Source organism: Aedes aegypti, chromosome 1, assembly GCF_002204515.2.
Source record: "Aedes aegypti strain LVP_AGWG chromosome 1, AaegL5.0 Primary Assembly, whole genome shotgun sequence".
Taxonomy (NCBI): Eukaryota; Metazoa; Arthropoda; class Insecta; order Diptera; family Culicidae; genus Aedes; species Aedes aegypti.
This window is the reverse complement of record NC_035107.1, coordinates 108,913,300-108,930,976: the sequence shown is the minus strand read 5'-3', so window position 1 is coordinate 108,930,976 and position 17,677 is coordinate 108,913,300. Positions and strand designations below refer to the sequence as shown.

Here is a 17,677-nt window from a genome sequence, read left to right as displayed (position 1 = left end):
ATACCATTAGTTCATAGGGTTATTTGGTTGAAACTTTGATCTCTGGTGGTGAGTTTGAGAATAAGTGTCCAAATTCACATAACTAATGCAGAACCGAGAAAAACGAAACTAATCATTAGATATTTTAATCATATATTAGAGTGATTGCCTCTCTGTAGTAATCATATCGTCACTTGAATACGAAGGACACGTCGATGGCCTTCCTCCATCTATACACTTCCTCAATACAGCGATGGGGTATGATAGACAAACAGTTTCAACACAACATAAATCGCACTCGCTCTGCGCGCGTGTGTAGTATAAATGAGATGGATGGATGTGGGTTATGAAAAGGGTCCGCGTGATCTGTGGGAATTTAGGTTCGAAACTTGTAACCAACTGAGTTATTGGGTCACCAAAAGGCTCCATAGCTTAGTTGGTTAAGCGCTCGTCTAGCATACAAGAGTCCTGGGTTCAAATTCCAGCCGAGCACGTGGATGTTTTTTTTCTAATTTCACCCATAATTTATCCATCTTTACCACGCGTTATGAGTTAATTAATTTAATAACCATGTGGATTGGATTACCGAGAAGCTCAATATACACTCCCGTGCATAAGTTTGGGTTCACCCCCTAAACACATCGAAAGGCATGGAGTTATTTTTACTTCGTATGTATTTTTCCAAAAACATTATTTGAATTTTGTGTACTAAATTTTTACTTAAGGTTATGACATTTTTCAAAAAATACGCTGAAAACATAGCTAATTTACGCAGCATTGGATCGACCAAAATTTTAAAACAAGGTGTCATTAGAATCGTAATCTTATATTCTTTGAAGAGCACTCACAAAATTTTTACGGAAAAATTTAAAAACTATTCAAAATTAAATTAAATTAAATTAAATAGATCAATTGAAAATAAAGTTCTCAATTAATACTTTAAGATTTGGGATTGGGATATGTGAGACGTAACGCCAGAAGGAAAGACACTATGTACTAAATTGTTTTAAACATATTTTTCAGCTTCACCTCACTGTTACTAATCAATTAGATTCAAAATCTCTCCATGTACCAAACCTTATGTAATCACTCGAAACAGTCTACTGTGTGGTGTGTGAAATGAGCCGTTACGGACAAACCCTTAGACTGCAGATGATAAGCATTAGACTGTAGAATCCAGCATAATACAGTATGGTTTTATCCGCCGATACCAGGAAACAACTTGCCTAGCAGTGGATTCTGATTCATCCCCGAACAAAGTATAGTGCTTGTGGTATTGGCAGTTAATCAAAACGAGCAATCCCACACCGTCAAATCGTGAATCATAGGCCGAAAAGAAGAGCGTCAATTATGTGGCAACCGGATCAATGGAAGAAAATGTACTGAGAATGCTAAACATTGAAGCCAATTAAAGAAAGTGAGTGGAACTAATTAACCAACATGACAAGAAGTGGAGATGTAGTGAAGCGACTTAGATGTGAAAATGTTGTAGTGGAGAATATATAGATTGATAATTTGAAGCTGTGGTTAATGCCAATCTTTCAACGGAAGCATAGCTGGTGCTTAATATTGGCGACCATCTTGGAATGCAAAAAAGGTAAGTAAAAATAGTCGATAATTTTTTGATTATAAAATTTGATTGTATATTTTGCAAATTTTTTATTGCATTTAGAAAACGCAAAATTAACTATGTATTTTTTCAGTATAATTTTGATTCACTTTGAACATTTCAAAATTCATGATTTTATTGTTTTGGTTTAATTTTTATCTTAGTTCAACAAATGATTTTACTAGAATATTATAGGCTTTATATGTTTGAAATTAGATCGAAAACAAAACAAAAATTTCGATTTTTGACCCAGTGTAACTCCGACTGCCGGTGTTATTATAACGTTGGTACGGTTTTCAGCTCTCACTTTAACCAGTAGGGTAAATGTTCCCTTAGTTGTGGGTGTTCCTATAGTTGCGGTAGTGCCGTTTTCACTGATTTCATTGAATTAGCCACAGAACCGACACTGCCAATCGACGTATTAGCTAGTTGATACACGGAATAGTTGAAAAGAGCGATCAAATTGTTTAAAAACTGATGAAATATCACTAAAATTATTAAAACTTTTCTTACTTGTACCAATAGTTGCGGTAAAGTGTTCCTATAGTGGAGGATCCCATAGGAAAACAAGGGATACCGCAACTATAGGAACACAAATTAAAAATATACCGCAACTAAAGGAACAGTGTACCAATAGTGGAGGTATTATTTTTCACTGACATGCCGTGGATTACTGCGATGAAATCATTTTCCTCATTAAGTCCATGGTCGTTACTTCCCGTTACAACATTAACATGTACATTAATTGCGCTTCTTGAATTAAGCTGGTTAAACAAAGTTCAATCGTGCCTAGTACCTCCACTATTGGTACATCTACCCTAAATCAAAATATATCACCCTTTGCTTCGTTTTTGCTCATCACGTTCCATGCCATCTGTCATCTTTTTGTCATTGGCTTTGTCTACGACACCTTTCCTCGGGTGAAATAACTCCACTCTTTGTGACTTGAGCGCGCCGTAAACTGTCAAACGACTGACTGATAAAGTTGTTGGCCGTTAAAGTCTCAAAGGATCAACCACCACAACGAGTGGTGCTAGGATCCTTTACAATCGTCACTGCACCCAAAATAGACCAAAACGAACCAAATTACCAACTATTCTTGACGCGTGGTTGTGTTTGGAGATGTAAGGAGCCGACCTTCTCAACGGATAATGATAGCCCAAACTGGAGACCAGAACAAACAGCGCGAAAAAGCGGTGGCCCTGACCAAGGATACAAGACGACAACGACACGACAATTGCTCATTCGTGTGCTGTGCTGGGGATTACCTCCGGCGACAAAGTTTGACTTAGATCGGAGATAAATTTGATGGGAAATGCTAATTTTATCTTCATTTTGGAGTAGACGCTGCCGTTGGGTAGTGAACATAAATTTTCAGTGGAGCACATACATTCGCGCATCGTGAACAGCAATTCTGGCAAGAATATAATGATTCTTTTAGGTTGATAGGCCTAATATATAAATTTCCTAAATTATTGCTGAAAAGCGTTGTATGATGGATGGTATTTTAAGCATTCGTGCTCAAACCAAGCAAACTTTCAAGTGTGTTACATTAAAAAATCCTTCATGCAATCCTTGCAAAACTTTCATTCAGGAATTCTTACGAAAGAATGATAATTGCTTAGTAAAAGTATACTTTGGCAATCAAGCATTGCAGCACTTAGTATTCATTGATAAGTATAACTCATACAATATATGTGCTACCGCACATGTTATTTAAATACAAACTTCAGTGTTAGACTCACTCTAAATCTGAGCTCTCTCGTGAAAGCAAATCTCATGTCTGAGATTTTCATTGCTTCTTGCCAGAAAATGTGGAAATAAAAAGCAATGAGTTAAACAAATTAGGCAACCCAGCCATGATTTTTTTTACTGCTGAGTTGTGTGTTTGACAAATCACGCATGAAAAATCTCAAGCGTGAGTTATGAGCATTTGAGTTTTTCACAACACTAACAGTCTTACATGGAGAATATTTATTAGACAGTTTCACAAAAATCTAAATTTCTGAGATTCAACCAGTCACCCCCTAGTCCTAGTTGCAATACTAGAACAAACTACCAGACACATTTTCATCCAATTTGGAGAAGATTAGGAGGTGCCTCAAGTTGAATTTGTGTTTTTTGGCTATTTTTTACATTCAAAAAATTCAAACGAAAATTTGGAAAAACGAAAATCAAAATAAATACCTCTAGTTAAACATATGTTTAGTACGTTACAACTTTTGAGAACACTGTATGCCGATTAGAGATGGTTTTGACCTCATAAAATTGATTTCTGTTCATTAAAGTACCTGTAAAACATACATTTCTCTACAGTTTTTGTTCTACATGATTCTTACCCTAATGCCTAATCATAAAAGTTCCATCGTAGTATCATTCCTTTGTCATTTCTTAACATTATTGTAGTACATCATTTTTGTATCCGAATTACAGATAAATTGTAAAAAGTCGTCGGAAATACGACATTCCTTATTCCCCTGCATTTAGAGCTGCTGCCAAATGGTGCAATTGCTGACATGTTACAAAATTGAACATAGTAGCTTTGCTTTTTCAATGATGGATGATGATTGAAGAAAACAGCTATCAAATGTCATCAACGCAGTCGTGTTTCAAACAACATTCGCATTTGATGCCAAGCAATTACGTATGTGATATAACCCCGAGGTCAAGCTTCTCGACTACTGATCTTGAGGATCAGAGATTGAATTACGGGAGTTCATTTAGAGTGTTGTTTTTTGCCATGGACCAAATGACTTGAGGCCAGAACATTTCATCACGATTCATTGTTCAAAAGTGCATCTTGTGTCTGAGGCTTAATACCGTTTTGATTCATATTACGGACAGCTTCTTATTCCGGACACTCTACTTTGTATGGGAAACATTTCACACGAAACGTTTCAATTTTTGCCGTTCAAAAGTTCACTTTTTCGAGGCTTGTTTCAATAAGCTATTTCCATAAATATCTATGCAAAATTATAATGCCCAACTGCCATAGACGTCTCTTTAGTGGTTTAACGATTTCAATTGATGATTTGACCTTTCTAACCATGATTTTCATGAGCTGTCTGGAATTCGAATCAATGTGTCCGGAATATAAGGCAAAAGTGAGGAAGCGTCCGGAATAAGAATCATCAAAAGGCCATACATTTCGATTTATTTTAAATTATTCAAGTAGCGGAAGCGTATTCTTTACCCACCATTCGAAAGTTAAAGGTTTCCGGCGTTCGATAACGTTGAGGAATCATACAGAACTATTTATTATGTATGCTCTATGCTGTGTTATACTTCTCTGGGGCCTTAAGTGTCCGTAATATGAATCAAAACGGTAAATAGGACTCACAAAAATCTCCCACACCTAAGTGAATGAAGAGAAAAGCTCAAGTAGTGATTTGCGCCTTTAGTCCTTTTTCTATGCTGCATAAATAAACATTGGTTTCACTCAAAAAAAGCATCATAATTGAACTCCGATCCTCTAGATCAGTAGTCGAGAAACTTGACCTCGGGACTATAGCACATACGTAATTGCTTGGCACCAAATACGAATGTTGTTTGAAACACGACTGCGTTGATGGCATTTGATAGCTGTTTTCTTCAATCATCATCCATCATTGAAAAAGCAAAGCTACTATGTTCAATTTTGTAACATGTCAGCAGTTGCACCATTTGGCAGCAGCTTTAAATGCAGGGGAATAAGGAATGTCGTATTTCCGACGACTTTTTACAATTTATCTGTAATTCGGATACAAAAATGATGTACTACAATAATGTTCAGAAATGACAAAGGAATGATACTACGATTGAACTTTTATGATTAGGCATTAGGGTAAGAATCTTGTAGAACAAAAACTGTAGAGAAATGTATGTTTTACAGGTACTTTAATGAACAGAAATCAATTTTATGAGGTCAAAACCATCTCTAATCGGCATACAGTGTTTCTCAAAAGTTGTAACGTACTAATAATACGTTCAATTAGTGGTATTTATTTTGATTTTCGTTTTTCCAAATTCTCGTTAGAATTTTTTGAATGTAAAAAATAGCCAAAAAACACAAATTCAATTTGAGGCACCTCGTAATCTTCTCCAAATTGGATGAAAATTTGTCTGGTAGTTTGTTTAAGTATTGCAACTAGGACTAGGGGGTGACTGGTTGAATCCCAGAAATTTTGATTTTTGTGAAACTGTCTAATATTTATATATTGATTTAGCTGTATAAAATGGAAGAATTCCTATAGGGTAGAGTGGGGAAAGTGTACCAGCAGGGTAAGTGGATCATTTGTCTAAATAAAGTATAAATACTTGAATATTTTGAATGTTTTCTTACCATGGCTTCGTTTCAGGTTATATTATCGGTGGTAGGTCATTTGGCATAAAGTCGTTTGGCATAAAGCCGTTTGGCATAAAGTCGTTTCTCATAATGGTCATTTGGCATAAAGTCGTTTGGCATAATGGTCATTTAGCATAATGGTCGTTTGGCATAATAGTCATTTGGCATAATGAGTCTGAAACCATGAATTTCTCAATTTTTCATTTTTACGTTTCTATTGAATCTTTTTGATGACATCAGGCTTGTTTTGGAGCCAACTGATACAAAATGACGCTTTATTTAACAATAATTCGCTCTTGAACAAATTTAAGCATATTAGGAAAGTTATTTCCAATAGAATTTTATTTTTTTTTTCTTTCAAATATTTATTCTTCTTTTGAGCTTCGCTATTGGAACACATTTTTGCACTAAAGATTTTTATATATTTAGCACAGATTTACCCTTCTTTTAAATGTTTTTTTTTTAATATGATGTAACCATAATTGCAGGTATGAAAACTGTTAATTTAAATTTCAATAAATGTCTCCTTCTTTTATGCATAGGCTGTTCTTTAGAGCTATATTTTTAAAGTATTTGTTTGTTTCCAACTGACAAAAGGGCGGCAATCGATAACATTGCTCTGCTCAAATTAGCAGCGAAAACGGAAATCGATTACTGCAGTTACTTCGATGGGTTGTGCTACTTTTCCCCGAATGTCGTTTCCCCGAACACCAGTTCCCCGAATGCCAGTTTCCCGAATATCCCGTTTCCCCGACTAGCCCACTTCCCTGAAAAGTTTTTAGCACTCATAATTGTCGTAACTTTATACATTTCAGGGTGGTGAACGAATTGACCATCTAATATGCACCCTTCTTTATTTAATTGGCGGTTCTTTCGAGTTCCACCGTCCTCAGCATTTTTGCCAACATTTGTGTAGCCGAGAATGACAGAATACTTCCTTCTTTTGACTGTTCATCGTTCTTTATCGTCACCCCTTTTCGGGGAAACCAGTCATTCGGGGAAATGACATTCGAGGAAAAGTAGCACACTTTTTTATGTCTTTTCGTTTTATTACGCCGCAATATTTTTTGGCGCCCATTCTTCTATTAGTTTAATTATAAATTTTGCCTTCTTTTAAAAATAGGCTGTTCTTTATATTTATACTGTTTTAATTTTAATTATTTAGTAAAGCTAAATGTTAACGATTTTTATATTTTGCTGTTTTATCAATTCTTGCCAGATGTGTTGTTAGAATGATAATTACTTTAGAAACTTTTTTGGGGCAAACCCGTGATCTCCTTTCGAGATATGCTGGGAAAGATATTATTTCAGTCACAAATTTTCCCTTCTCTCGATAATAGACGATATTTTTGATGTACACTTCCAAAATTGGAATTTATATTGAACCGTAGAAAAGTTTTGCCACAAATATTTGCTTTTAAAGATGTGCTTGATCTGCAGCAAAATATTCTATGAGCGTTCCTTTGATGAATAACTGCGAACTTTCTTTGCCAATCTACTGTTTTCAGATATGTATATCGCAAGAAGCTCAAAGATACTCTATGTTCTGAGATGTAGGGACCCGTCACGAGTTTTTTATAGTTATGCTCTCTAATGTCACAACAGTTTTTGAAATTTTAGCTTGGAAAATCTCTGAACGAACACCACGCTTGCTAAGAACCTACCAACATATTTTGCTATGGGCTCGGTGGTGTTGATCTCGGAAAAAGCTAAAAAATGCCGATAATTATTTAAATTCAATCATTATGCCAAACGGCCATTATGCAAAATGACCATTATGCCAAACGGCCATTATGCCAAACAACCATTATGCCAAACGACTTTATGCCAAACGGCTTTATGCCAAACGACTTTATGCCAAACGGGGTACAATCTATATTATCACGTTTACACTGATACTACTGCAAAAATGATACCACACGTCCACTAACATAAGCAAATTTGTTAACTGCAAAAATCAATTCATTTAATCAATGTTTTCTGTCGATCACAAATCCATTGTATGTCTCCCAAAATCGAATACTTTACGTTTTTTCAACACATGCTGAATATTCAGTTGTAATTGAATGAACCACAGAGATAAAATGAGATTTTTGTTCAATAAATACAGATATATTGCTGTGTGCGTTTGAAACGCAAATTTAAAATACGGGAACACCAAACGCGGTAAGATTTTCTACAAGAAATACAGTGTCAAAGATAGGTAGGTTTTATTGCTAGGTCGGCTGTGATTTTGAACATCGTTGCTAGGTGTCCTTTGATTGTTTTTGTTACCGAATTTTGAGCACATTTAGTCAAGGGGTAAGTGGATCAAGTATGATTATCTATATTGCAAGACTGTTAACGCGAATTTGAATAAGTTATAATACTATCAAATGATGTTTTCCTCTAACTTTCTGTCAATCCTAGCTTAGAGAAAATTTTAATTATTTCACCTAGTTTTTAATGAATTTCTGATTTCTTCAATGATTTTTTACAGTATCAGAAAAAAAATTACACAATCTCTTAGAAATTGTCCCTAAGGACCTCTCAAAAATTTTCTGGGGTTCCCGCGTTTTTTATTTGAGATCACATAATGAGTAGATGAAAAAAACCGAATTAGTACAATACCGTTTAATACCACTAGAGTTTGTATCCTTTGCATCTAAAAAAGCTTACCTTAAAAAGAATATGTTGAATATAATCATCAGTATTGCATTTTCCAAAAATGGTTAGTTGTGGTCCTCCGAAACCCTTATAAATTTTACTTTCATCATGAACATCATTTTTTATGTATTGTATGTTTTAGATGTATCATACAGGACAAACAATTCGAAAAAGGAAGATGATATCAGAAATTTTCTGACTTTTGGCTTCTCGAGAACATCTTGGGATTAAGGTGGTATTGTCAGGCAGTATCTCATTTCTAAACAAATGAAATGCTTGCTTTCGATTGGGTGACAAAACGTCGAAAAGAAAGAAATTGAAGGAAACGAAATTTATTGCAAGAATGATTCTCTCCCGAAAGAATGTATAGCTCTCAATGTGTCAAACGTTATTCATAGCATATTTGAACGAACCCGATCAGAAAAATAAAGATGTTTAGCAATCAATGTTGAAAATTCATCGCTTACGATGTTTTTTTTACTTTCGAAGTTATATCCCTTTCGACGTGTTGGAGAGCAGTGGGCCATGAAAAACAACGACAGAAAAAAAAACATTACTTATTAAAACGCGTGTTGGATTAGTTCAATCAAGTGAAAACCTTCTAATTACACAGAAAAAAATCCGTTCTCGTATCCGTGAACAGCAGACGTGAACTCGTCAACAAGCAAAAATACACCGTGAACTAGATCATGTTAATGTGACCTTTGGCGATAGTTCATGGTGTATTTTTGACAGTTCACGTTTTCCAGAACTCTTCCGTGTAGAAACCGTTTAAATTGTAATTTCATTCTCCATTGCGGAGATTTCTCGAAGAAAACGGAGGAAGTGTTCCGTTGAATTGTTTCCAACCATTTGCAGGTGAGCGAAACTATAAAAGCGATTCCGTACCATCCTCTGTGCAAAAGCAAGAAAAGCTCCCGAGAAGACGTTCCCGTCGCATTTGGTCCTTCTCCGTTTCCCAGGTGAGTCCGTCCCTGTCGATGAATCCGAGCGAGTGAGTCCTGAAACACGACGTTTTGGGATTCGACGTTTTAGCATTCTACGTTTTATCTTTCGACGTTTTGTCATTCGACATTTTGTCCCTCAATTGTATGTAATTGATTCATTCTTAATTACAACAGGGCCTTAGGACGCAGTCAATATTCAACAGCGATTTGAAATTATTCTCCAAATTTTTTTTTTCACAGAAACGTTTGGCACACAGTGAGTTATTTATTATTTCGGAAAAGGATCATTCCTTGAAGAAATTTTTGTTTCCTTCCAATTCTTGCTTTTCAACGGTTCAAGGACAAATTGTCGAAGCCCAAAACGTCGAATGCCAAAACGTCGAGGAGACAAACGTCGAAATTCCATACATCGATTTTTTTTATGCGTAGGAAACGTTTATAGTTTTATAGTGTAAACACAAAAGAGTAAGAACAATGCAAGCATCAATTGATAGTTTTTTTTTCTTTAAATACACGCCCCTCGCAACAACCTTTCAATGTTAGGCTACAACTAGCACTTTGTTTGTGAGGCCTCAATAATTGATTAATAACCTGAAGAAAAAAAAATCTAACGCAATTTCGAAAAATGTTAACTGTTTGCAATCAGGTTTTTTGTTATTTCTTCCAATACCAGCAAAAAAATACTGTATTACGGAGATAACAATGGAAAAGAATATATTCAAAACATTGTTAGGTATTTGGATTGGACTCTACATTTTTATCAGTTTTCGTCGTATTCTTCATTGATTGAATCGAGAACGTCGACTTGTTTTGTCAGAAATACTCGTATTTTTTACACTTCCCGTTAAGTCGAAGTTTTGTCCATTCGAAGTTTTATTTTTTTCGACGAATTCAACGTTTTGTCACCCAACCCTTCGAAAAACCTAAAAATACCCAAAAAATTTCACTACTAATTTCTACAAAAAAATCCAACGGAATTGCGAAAGCATTCATCCAAAAACCACTCTAAGAGTTTCAAGAAAATACTTTAAAGAAATCTCCAAGGAAGGATTGATCCATAGATTCTCTCTGGAATTTCTCCAGTGATTATGTCATAACTTAGATACAAGGTACAGAATTTCTAGAAGAAACTTGATGGATTTTTTCAGAAGTTTCTCCAAAGACTCTTAAAGTTCATTATGGACATCTTCAAGAATTTGTCAAAGTATTAGTTTGAAAGGCTTTTACATGATATTCTACTTCATTTTTTCCGAGTTTTCCACCCAGGAACTTTTCCAACGAATATCTTCCAAGGATTGTTCCAGCATGTTTTTGATAAGCATTGCATAGCATAGCATAGACTGACCGTACATGTCAATGGTTGTTACTCCGTGATTAGTCGGAACTGGTAACAATTTCACTTCGATCCAAATGAATAAGGGATGGGAGTTTCTGCTTACTTTCTAAGTGCAGTTTAATCAGCTCTCATTTTATTATCACTATTTTTATCACCACGGGAAGGGTCCCAGTAAACACACCCTCGTAAATGATGCTATACAAGAGTACAAAGTTGGAGGCGATATACGTACATCTTGCATGCAGCCTTATGGCGCACGTGCGTATATCGCCTCCACTTCTGTACTCTTATGCACTATCGTATACGAGTTTGTGTTCACTGGGGTGTTTATTAGTGAGGAAAGAGAAAGATCTGGGAGTCACCTTTGGTCTTTAAAAAAGATATTTAAGGATAGAAGATTAAGAAAATACGTCGATATTCGAAATGTCTCACTAGTCAGAAACTAATTTTAGTAATGCCAAAAAAAGAAAGCTATGCTTAATAAAATTATAAAATGTAAGAATAAGGAGTTATGCCGACACTTGAATTGACGAGGTTGTTTGAAAAATACAAAAACGATATTGATCGAAGTTGAAAAGAAAAAGTTTAAAACGCTTTTCAATCTCATTAATTTTATTTAGTTCGATGTAAATTTGTTAAAAAGTCATGTATATTTTGTAAAAGAAACGGGATAGGGTATCTTTAAGAAGTAATGGCGGAAAAATACAGATTTTTGTTTATTTGTTGTTTGTTATTAAATTAATTAAAACACAATAAAGGTTTATTCCAACACTTGTAGTGACGAACCATCCATAGTTTGTCTGGAAAATACAAAAACGTAACGTTGCATAGACATAAATGTGAAATCACACGAATGAAACGAGTAGACCAGTTGGTAATCCATCCTCGACTGAACGCGAATATATTTTCGCATTGGACACGATTCTCCTTGATTCCATTGCTTGCTCCACAGGAACATGGAACAAAATCAAAGGACCGCACAATACTCCACTGCCCACCAAATCACGCGCAAACGGAGAAAGCGAAATCGAATCGATGACACGCAAAAAAACGAACACTTTTGCTTGGACTTCCCCGAAGCACTGCCTGTTCCAGTTTTTACTGTCTTAACTGATTTTCTGTAAATTCTTAGTTTTTCTCCTGTTATTTTTTCAAGAACTCAGTTTCTACAAAGATCCATTCACCTTCCAAACGCATCAGAGAAATATCCTGCTTTGCATATAAATTTAACCAACAATGACCGAATAAATTTTTCCTATGCCATCTAAAACAACCCTCTTAGTAGTCTATATAAATAAAAATGGAATGGTGTTTGTATGTCACGAAATGGCTTGAGAACGGGCTAACGGATTTGGAAAATTCTTCAATAGTTATGTTCCTGAAGTGTTCCGACGTGTTTGTGTATATAAAAAGTAAAGGATATTTAACGGGAAAGTTGAAAAAAACAGGAGTGAACGGAACTTCCATATTGCACGGGGCGTTCCATGGCGTTTTTCAACAGCCTACTTGATGGCAAGACGAAGTTTGCCGGGACCACTAGTTCTATATAATTTTAATATCTATATACATGATCTACGCTAAAATAACATGACGCGTAAACATATGTTTTTAGTGTGTGTAAACTAAAATTTGTTATTAATGATAAAAAAAAAGGTTTCTGTAAGACAGAATTCGAAGAACGAAAAATATTCGAGTAACGTTATCGACACATAATCACAATTAATTCTCCATTATAATTGCTTCAATTTCCTGCTCATTTCTGGATTCCCACCGAAATCAAATTAAAACTTCCATCCCAATTCTATATTTTTCACGCGGTGCAACGCAGGGGAATCGGGAATGAATGAAAATGAAGCAATCGAATCATTGATCCGTAGGCGCCGGGCAGTCATCATCTGGAATCACCCTCTGCCCTGCTCTCACCAGGATGTCACCATGGGTTGCCTAGGAGGGATAGACCACCAAGACAGCTGTACGCCCCTAAATTAATAGAACACAAAAAATCCAACTGTTAAGATTGATAAAGTATCGGTCAATTGGGTAAGGCTGCCGAAATCATTCCCAATTATGCATTGCACATCAACATTCCATTCAATATATCATACATGTTATCTGTATTACTAACATCCACAGTGACAGTTTTTTTTTATTTTTTTTTTCTTAGTATCATTTACTTCACGACATTTATTTCTTATATCTAGATGTTCAGTGTCAGGCAACACTATCATCTTTAAGTAGTAAAACTCAATTAAGCTTTTATCAATATTTTGTACACATTTACCGCATCACTTACGAATGTATAAAGGGGAATTGAATTCACCTGCTTAATAATAACAAAACACTTATTTATAAACTTGACCTTAATAATCTAACACTAATCAAATAAATTTTCAGGCCAGCCATGTTGTATGCTGTACCAATATGGACTGGCGTACAATACTTCAGGAACAAAACTTTGCAGAAGATCCTAAAAAAAAATGAAAATGATTCTGGAGATCCCTCTCTGCTAGTACTAATGAGTTACATAGAATGTTGAGACATAAGAACATATGTTGAATAAAATATCAATAATTTTGAACAAAAATCAAAGCATTCTTTCATTGCAACGCAAATTTAGTTGTATATTTAGATTAAGTTAGGTCATGTTAATTTAAATCGGGTTTTTTTTCTCTCTTAATTGTAAAATCAATTCACTTGTGAAAATTTTTAACTGCTACGGCAAATGAAATGTAATATGTTGTTAACAAAATGTTAATAAAAGCTTAATATAGTTTTACTAAATTTGGATGATAGTGTTGCCTAACAAAGAACATCTGGGTATAAGAAAATAATGTAATGTTTGATGTTTGATGTATAGAATACACATAATCGAATGCCAATGTTATTCCCATTTAAACACATTGGGTAAAAATCAACATTTCCCGCACAATTTATCCATGTTATCTGTATTATTAACATCCACAGTAACATGCTCTCAATTCGTTTTGCAACTGCATGGGACTTACGCATCTCCCAAATACCACAAATCTACCGTCAGAGAATTGACAAAAAAATGGTATTAATTGTTCCAACGATACGATGCCTCCCTTCCCCCACCGAGGCTGAACTGAGCATGCTGAGTCGTTGTCGAGAATAATTTTACACTGCTACTTCCCGTAGCGATTCGACATTTACCGAACCGGGCAATTTCACCCGGCCACAAAGCCCAGAGAGTAGATTGTCGCATCGCACGCAGGAGTAATTTGGGTCAATCATGGCTAATATTTTTATCTGTCCTGGTCTTATCATGCCCTTATATGAACATTCCTTTTGTTTTTAAAGCAAAGCCATGCTGAAGGTGTCTGGTTTCGACTCCCGTTGATTCAGGATCTTTTCGTCTTGGAAATATCCTTGACTTTCCTAGGCTGAAAGTGCCATCGTACCTAACACACGATATACGAATGTTCTCACGACTACAATATTGATCGAGATTTGTTCTAAGTGTTACGTCAGTTTGTCTGTGATATGAGCAAAATTACTCTTTAACGAACATGACGCTCACAGAGCGAAAACATTCACAATCAAAGTAATCGTTTTCTACGTCGAATACCACGCACACATTGATGCGTACAAGGTTTTTTCTCAGTCCGGACGGATGAAAAACTTTGTTTACGTTCTCAATTATATGCGGTCATTGAAGGAATTTCTCTAAATTTCGTTAAATATACAAGTTTAACAGCGTGTGATTGGAATAAAATCCTTCAGTGAACATGTATGAAGGTTTTTCATTATGTAAATAGGTGCCCGGTGAAGTAAGTCACGCAGAGAGCCGGGAAGAAATTTGAATCGTAATGTGGCGTGGCTCAGTCGATCGCTAAACAGATTTCGCTCGGTACGTCTTCGTCCATATGGTTTCGGTGAAAAAGTGCAAGATGTGTAATTGAGCTGAAGTTATTTATCAAAATGCAGTAGTTTTATTGCATTTTAGGTGTACAAGTGAACGAATAATAACAGCTTTCACTAAATTACATTTGGAAAATAAATCTATATTGTAGGTTAGTTCAAATATCCGTCGTAGTGGAATTATAAATTAGATACAACGAATAATAGCGCTTGTGACGAAGTAGATCTTAACTCTACCTACGATGAGCTATTTTTTAAATATATCGGGATCAACAATGTGTTTTTTTTTTTCAAATTTGAAATCATGACTATGTATTTGTTCCAGTTACGCCTCTGTGCGTCGCATGCACCGTGAAGATCGCCGAAAATTGTAATAACACGTTTTAATTCCATTTCCTCCGATGGCTCCCGGTACACGGTTAATAAAAATAATGAACCTTGTTAAACGCGCTTCCTCCCATTTGTGCGTGTGTATGTGTGTGTGGATGTGAATGCGACATTCCCCAGAATGATTGTCAGTCGGTTATTCTGCAGGCAGTGCAGGTCTTTTTTTCCTGTCTTCTCGGTAGTAATTTTGGTTGTGATTGCCTGTTCGACATCCATTTAACGTGCGGAGAAGTGAAGGATGGGGAAGCTCATTGGGAAACGGAGGAACTTCGGATTGATGTGTTTAAAATGGTAAAAAACGTAAAAATATTAACATTGGCAAATGACACCGCGGAGGGACCCCAGCTGCGATTCACTTGATGTTTGCTTGATTAAATATTTTCGATGTGGACACTTGCAGTTGTAAAAAGCAATTATACAACGAGGGGAAGAAATTATGGTTGGATGTGACGCCATGACTTTCGGGAATTTTAACAGTTTAAAACAGGTAAATAATAGTGACTCTGAGAAATCAAAAGAATGTTAGCAAAATTTAAAATACGTAGATTATAGGATTATAATTCAAATGCTTTTTTTCTGGCTTGATGGTCCATTTTGTATGAGTAACTTTACCATAAATCTGTGTATCCAGGGCTCTCTAAATTGACAAGTTGGATATCGAGGTTGGTCCAACGATTCCGATTGTAGAATGGCTTCCGGTTCCCTGGCACCACGACGACCCAAAACTATTGATCCGTTACGATCGATGATTCTAGATCTAGAACTTGACGGTGGAGCTAGTTTACTCTGGCGAAGAGTTCCCTGATGGAGGAATACCTCCCAATCACGTTTCTTATTACTGTGATACTGGCTGGTAAAGTGCCGAAGCCAGTTCAGCGATCCGTGATGGAGGATGACTTTCAGTTGATTGGCGTTTCGCTCCAACAACTCAAGCGTCTTCTTCTTCTTTCTGGCGTTACGTCCCCACTGGGACAGAGCCTGCTTCTCAGCTTCTCAGTGTTCTAATGAGCACTTCCACAGTTATTAACTGAGAGCTTACTATGCCAATGACCATTTTTGCATGCGTATATCGTGTGGCAGGTACGAAGATACTTGATGCCCTGGGAAGTCGAGAAAATTTCCAACCCGAAAAGATCCTCGACCGGTGGGATTCGAACCCACGACCCTCAGCTTGGTCTTGCTGAATAGCTGCGCGTTTACCGCTACGGCTATCTAGGCCCCTAGCGTTCGACACGCAATTACCAAACCGGAAAAGTTCCCTGCAGTGGATCTATCGTATTACCATGAACAGTTGGAAAACCAAACCGATGATATCCAGGCATAACCACCGAATCACAGACGTCTTGTTGGAACCAAGGTACGGGCTTAGCAGAGCAGAACTCCATTAAAAGCTTTAGTATTGCATCCGCAGCTCCTAGTCGCCAGTGCATCAGTGAGATTGGATACGCCGACATTTCTCTTCACCAATCACTGAAATTTCTCAGTAGACTTCTGCGTAGGACACAGGCCAAGTTTCTCTGCGGACAACTGCATCTTGGTACGCCCACATCTGAGATCATTCTGTCGGTAGGACAGTAGTGTAACTGGATGACCTCACGACTGCATAGATCCCGAGTATGATAAAACATAGTATCAATTTGTTTATTCTGCCGCTCCAAAGCAACTGCGATTATCTTCGTTAAGCATAGTTGGCTGTCGTTGCTCTTGTCCTAGTTCTCCCAGTGAGCGACGGAGCTAAATTGCTTCCTAAGCTGCTTCGGATAGCGCGATGCACTCGGCTTCCATCGTCTATGTTGCTACGCACGATTGCTTTCGGCTAGCCCAGCTGACACTAGCCTTCCCAAGTTGAAAAACGAATCCACTAGTAGGTTTACGACCGGTGATGTCACCGGCCCAGTCTACATCGCCTGTATCCAACCAATTTCCAATTCTTCATCCGATCGCTGGCAAGCCTGATCAAATATTGCACAGTACGCTTTAGTTCCAGTGTGTTATTAGGAAGTTTTCTACATTATTCAGACGAAAAGAATTAGGATATATTAACGATTTTCCATCTGTCAACCCAAACCATTCTGATACTTCCCTAATCAAGGCTCAGCATATACATTCCATTCTTGTCTTTAGCGTCGTTGATACCAAAAAAACTGCTTTATCTCCCCTAGCGAGGTAATCTCAGAATGCTTTCTTAGCACGTTCTCAACTACGTCGATTTGATGCCCATCTCAACAAACAAGGAACATATTGATGACATACTAATTTATAATAAATCTACTTACCGTTTGGCAGCTCCTTACTGAACAGACAAGCATCCACCTCCGGCTGCCGGAATCCAAGACCGATGAGCACTTCCTTGATGGTCGCATTCCAAACCCTGGTGGTTTGTTTAAGGCTTAAATGATACGATTCAGTTTACAGACGAGCGCTTCATTGCCCGCCAAAGTGTACCCGCCCTGGCGGTTGACGCATGAAGATTGCTTCATGAAGCACTCCATTGAAAAACCCATTCCTGACATCAACATGATGCACTTGCATGCACTTCTTTTGTCCCGCCACAGTCAGTAGCACTT

General features: G+C 36.8%; 1 protein-coding gene across 13 annotated transcripts in view; it reads left to right on the top strand.

Moving 5' to 3' along the window:
- The window catches only part of LOC5575639 (5-hydroxytryptamine receptor 2B), a 128,366-nt gene that overhangs the window by 7,094 nt on the left and 103,595 nt on the right, over positions 1-17,677 (top strand). For 5 of the 13 annotated variants that reach the window (XR_002500540.1, XM_021845004.1, XM_021845035.1 and 2 more), the window contains one exon: positions 1,003-1,576. The gene's annotated coding sequence lies outside the window, so the exon portion shown is untranslated. The remainder of the gene's footprint in view (positions 1-1,002; positions 1,577-17,677) is intronic. The other 8 variants (XM_021845045.1, XM_021845050.1, XM_021845040.1 and 5 more) reach the window with 4 other exon arrangements.